Source organism: Nannospalax galili, unplaced genomic scaffold (assembly GCF_000622305.1).
Source record: "Nannospalax galili isolate Female #2095 unplaced genomic scaffold, S.galili_v1.0 scaffold46, whole genome shotgun sequence".
Lineage (NCBI taxonomy): Eukaryota > Metazoa > Chordata > Mammalia > Rodentia > Spalacidae > Nannospalax > Nannospalax galili.
In genome coordinates this window covers 3,483,236-3,488,736 of record NW_008355790.1, presented here as the reverse complement: position 1 = coordinate 3,488,736, position 5,501 = coordinate 3,483,236, and the positions used below count along the sequence as shown (strand labels likewise).

Here is a 5,501-nt window from a genome sequence, read left to right as displayed (position 1 = left end):
CTCCACTCTCCCTTACTCTGGGCCTTCAGCATGGATCCGTTGAGTTGGTGAGGTCTGAGTCCCCGAGCTTAAGCCTGAATAAACCATAAGCTTTTGCTTTTGCATTTTGGTGTGTTGGATCCTCAGTGGTCTTTTTGGGGTCCAGTGGATGAGGTACAACAGTGCCAAGGTCACAAGACATAAGAGCACATGGTTTTGCTGGAGTTCATTAAAAGTCATTAGTCCAAACTGTGTTCATTTTATAAGTCATTCCCACATTCAGTAATTTTTGTATGTGAGCCATTTGAAGTACAAAATTCTTTTTTCTCATTCATTTTGATTAGCATATATTATTGTGCAAAATAATGGGTTTCATTTTAATGCTTTCTTCATGAATACTGACCATATTGACCTCAAAATACATTTCACACAAAATCATGAAGGCATCATTCCTTTGTCTTCAACTATCCGGTGTTGTTAAGAAGCCTGATACCTAAGAGACTGCGGAGTGTGTGTCCCTGGATAGGACTCCTATATTAAACTGCACTCACATATGGCTCAGGAACCATTGCAGAAGAGATTGTAATAGCCAGGGTTGGTACATGATCATAAGGAAACAGAGTCATCCAAGCCTTTGGGAACTTGTGTTACAGAAAAATCAGAGACCAACAGCCAAAGTCAGGTGGGGAGAGGAAGTTAAATTTGACACTAGTGGGACTGACACCCTGAATCAAATGAGTCAGACCCCCTGTTCAAGTTTTGGAGGGTTTTTATACTCATGGGAGGAATGCAAGCAAAAGGTACATAGCATATATATGGTAATTAAGTAAGATAACAGGGAGTGCAAGGGTAATAGAAATGCAAAGTTTACAGGAATACAAAAGCCTTAAGTAACAAAAGATTTCCATACAGGAATATGATGGCTTTGGAAAACAAAGACTTTTATCCTGGATAACCATAGGTGGCAGGGGAAGATTCCTGTTCACTTCTCCCTTCTGGGAGTTCTTAATTACCATCACATTGCAAAATCCTTTAGCATCTGATAAGCTCTATTTCCATAATACTTGCTCATATGAACTTACAACAATAGTGAGTATGGACAAGACCCATATAAACTCAACAGACAAAAAACCCAGCCTAGAGCTGAGGAAATGTGCAATAGGCCCCAACCTTAGCCAAGGAACTATTGGTAGCTGGTTACTGTTAGGGAGGGAAAGTTGATCTTGTTTGAGGGTGAGACTCTAGATAGGCTGACTTGACTCCAGTAGAGGAACTTGTATGGAGGAACATCTGGGTACAAATGCTTGCCTGGATAGGACTTAACATATATGACAGAATGCAGAAATTGCATAGGGGTGGGGGGCTGTGGGGAAGCACAGATGGGGGAGTGGGTCTAAGTTTGATTAAGATCTATTATATGAAATGAACAAAGCTTAATTAAAAGATATACATTAAAAACGAAGTCTGATACCTACCTTATTTCCCTTCCTTTATCTAAAGAATCTTTTTTTTCTCTTTGTATCTTTTTTTATACAAGAAAATGCAAAATTTCACAGATACTTCAAGCTGTGTCTTTCCTTTGAAATGTATCTACATGCTATCTGCTATTTTCAATCTGAAAGTTCATGTTTCCTTTCAGATATTTTTTTTTCTATTATCACACAGATTATTTCCTTTCCTACTTTTCCTATATCCTCCCTTTTGGAATCATTTTTAGGTGGACATTGACGCTCCTCTGTAATCCTATTCATAGCAGAGTTCAAGTTTTGTATTTTCCTTCTTTTCATTTTGTGTTTTTAGATAATATGCTTAGGTTTCATATACCTACAGTGATTGTTTCTATTTTAATAATTTTATTTTAAATGCATAAAGAACAGCACACAAATCATAAATATACAAATTGTTGACTTCTCATAAATGAGTGTATTAATATAATCACTGGTCAGATTGAGAAATGAAAAACTCTGATATTTTAGAACCCTCCCTCACACCTACCTCATCAATACCCCCTTCTTCCCAAATGTAGTTACTTCTTACATGGAATTCTACCTGCTTTTGAAATAAATATTAATGAATTTATGCATCACAATAGTCTTTCATTATCATAGTTTACTTTCTACAGTTTCAGTTACCTGTGACAACCATGATGCAAAACATTACTACGGTGCAATGACGAATTGAGGCATTTTGACAGAGAGACAGAGAGGCAGAGACAGAGACACAGAGACACAGAGAGACAGAGGCAGAGGCAGAGACCATATTCATATTATCACAAGGTCAAAACTGTTCGATTAATTATTATTAGTCTCTTATTATGCCTAATTTATAAATTGAACTTTACCAAAGATGTGTATGTATAGGAAATCAGTGGATGTAGGGCTTAGTACTATGGATGGTTTCAGGTACCCTCTGTGGTCTTAGAATATACCCCCATAGCTAAGGAGAGTAATGAATATATCATTTTGATTTATCTTTTTTATTCTTTGCTGAAAATTAAGTTTGTAAGAATTAGCCACATCTCATCATATCTCAACATTCATCCATTTTTATTGCTGTTAAATGATCCAATGCAAAGGTATACTTGAGTCATATTTTGCAAATATTTTAGTTAAAAAATCTTAAGTACACAGCACGTCAAAGAATTTTATAATGACATCTTCAGTTTATACAAGTATATTGCAAACATCAGTACTCTTCTCCCTAAACAGAATGTACTTTCTTATCTCTAGCTTCAGTACTTAAATATAGACATTTTCATTCAATGTAAAATTCCATGTAATGAAATGCACAAATTTTAAGAGTACATTCTCTGACTTTTGACAGGTAGATAAATCTGTGTTTCAAATCCCAAGGAATTCCTGTTCCCTTCCAGTTAACTTCAAATACTGTTATTTTCTACTATAAATTGACTCCTTCTAATCTCAAATAAATGGAATCATATGCAGTTTCATGTATATGGAATTTTTCATTCAGCATATTAAATCTGAATTTACCTATAATACATGTTTTACTGCATCTCCTCTTCCTGTAGGGGATACAGCTCAGGACTCCCAGTGGTTACTATCTACACTAAGTTTTTTCCTATACATACGTATCTACTGTAAAGTTTGCATTATAAATCAGTTGGCAGAGCAAGAGATTAACAACAACTGACAAATTCTCCCAGTACCATGAGGGCTTCTGGCCTCTACTTACCACTTTATGGGTACAGTCCCTGCCAGGTATTCTTGCTCAGGTGACATTTACCCCTCTGGGGAGGCCGTAGATAAAAATTAGAATTACTGAAGACTAACATGTTTACAAAAGGTATCTTTGAATAACTGAAAGACAGTGTCAGATCTGAAAAGTATACTAGGTGGCAACAAAGCAGAATGTGTGAAAAAGTAAATTCATGAACATAATCTTAGGAAATCCAGAATGGTGACCATTTACACACACACACACACACACACACACACACACACACGCACGGACGCACGGACGCACACACGCACACACACACACAAATCCTAAAAATGTTCTAAGGATATCATACAGATAATTATTACCAAAGGGAATAGATCCTTTTTATACATAACTTTTCATCAGTAACATGAACTATTAGGTAAAACAATAAGGGTAAGTTTTCAAAACATTTAGGAGAAAGCATTTTAAGTTTCATATTCATCGGAATAATTAAGGAAAAGAAAAGAAGTATTTGACATATGCAAAGACATATTTCAGTTAAATAAACAAAAATACAGTCGAAGGATGAAGTGAGAGTGAAAAAGTGAGAAAGTGTGTGTGTGTGCGAGAGAGAGAGAGAGAGAGAGAGAGAGAGAGAGAGAGGGGAAGTGTCTTTGAAAGTACATAGAATTACATTTCCTCATACAAGGCAGAGACTGTATTGCTTTATGACAAAGTCTGGAGACAAAATACCTCTAGAGCTAATCCCTATTTGTAGTTTATTTCATAAACTTTGCAATACTTTTTCTATGTTAATACACAAGCACCTACACACATAGACCCATCAACACACAGTCACATTTTAAAGTCAGGAAAACAACTTATTACACCTTCAATATGGTGAGGGCTGACTGTTTTCCCCAGACTAATCCATCATTTTTTGTACTGATTTCTGATCTTCCTATGCAACTTTCTGAACAACTTTGCTGTGACCCATCTCTACTCTGCTTTATTATGTAATAGAAAACCCTTACTTATTCCTAGGAACACCTGAGAGTTCTTGCTTTTTCAAGAACAGTTATCATAAATGTCAGCTCTTGTCTTCTCTCCTCCAGTCAACTAAATGCAGGAAAGGAGGTAAATTTTTAACTGACTTGAGATTTTTTTTTCCTTAATGCAAAGGTGTGATATTTTTTAATTACATTTTTCTTTGAGAATTTCAGATATATATACAACATATTTTGACATTTATCTTCTAACTCTTCTTTTTTGTGTGAGCGTGAGAGAGAGACAGAGACAGAGACAGAGACAGAGACAGAGAGAGAGAGAGTCAGGACAATGTGTCAGAGTCTATTCTCTCCTTCACCATGTGGTACTCGGGTTAGAACTCAGGTCATCCTGTGTAGTGGCAAGGACCTTTAGAGTTGAAGGACACCCCTCTCCTCCAGCCTCATACTGCATTTTTTAAGGCTATTCCAAAATCATTTTGGATGCTGCAGTAATGCATCTTTCAAAGGACATCATTCTATAGAGAAAACATTTTTAAGTAGCTGCATAAAAATTATGCTGTTACAAAAATTAGATTTGCTGCTGTAGCTTGCATTCCAAATTACCGTACATTTTCCCCTCCTACCAGTATCAGTCTTCCACATTCTTTCTTGAATGATTCTGACACAATCTCAGTCACCAGCTCAAAGGCAGAGAGTAAATGTTAAAAGCCAAGCACTTTCTGATTTTATCCAGAGAGAGATTCTGTCCCATAGGAAGTTAAGAGATCACCTTCACCTGCTACGTTGACTGCAGACCGTTCTCTTTTTTCATTCAGACGTTTTCGTCAGGAACATCAGTGTGGTAAATTTCCTGCAATTCTGAAAGTGAAACTGAAGTTTAAAAAAAAAAAAGAAAAGAAAAGAAACAAAAGGCAGGATTCTGTATTTATTAGGCGAGCTGAGAATGAGGATGAGAAAAAACAGGATCCTTCCAGGGAAATAGTTCAACTGTTTTTAAAATGTCCCCTTTCAAAGTTTTGTTTTCTTTGCAGCTGCCAGGATGCAATGGAATACTCTCAGATCGAATTTAAGGAAGAAAACAGAAAGGGCCGGAATTGGCTGCTCCCTGTGGGCGGAGCTCTGGAGGTTAATGAATGCTGAACTTCAATGGAGACAATCCCTTCCCTACAGGTTTCAGATCCTTGCAAACCTGCCAGATTTGAGCAGTGTTTACTCAGAGCGAAGGGGAAAACCCTGAGGTCTAAGCCAAGTGACAGCATTTGCCCATATTTAGTCATTATCTTACTTTAATTTGTTTTTTTTTTTTTTTGCAACATTGTAAAGTCAGTTTAATTTATTGATCAAAAG

At 36.5% G+C, this 5,501-nt stretch overlaps 1 protein-coding gene across 4 annotated transcripts in view; it reads right to left on the bottom strand.

Moving 5' to 3' along the window:
- Tlr3 (toll like receptor 3) overlaps positions 1-5,198 on the bottom strand; it is a 21,039-nt gene extending 15,841 nt beyond the window's left edge. Inside the window, exons 1-2 of one of the 4 annotated variants that reach the window (XM_029556396.1) lie at positions 4,778-5,198; positions 1,975-2,031 (exon numbers count right to left, since the gene is read on the bottom strand). The gene's annotated coding sequence lies outside the window, so the exon portion shown is untranslated. Of the gene's footprint in view, positions 1-1,974; positions 2,032-3,174; positions 3,230-4,777 lie in introns of all 4 variants that reach the window. The other 3 variants (XM_029556397.1, XM_008853601.3, XM_008853602.3) reach the window with 3 other exon arrangements.
- Between the last annotated feature and the right edge of the window lie 303 nt (positions 5,199-5,501).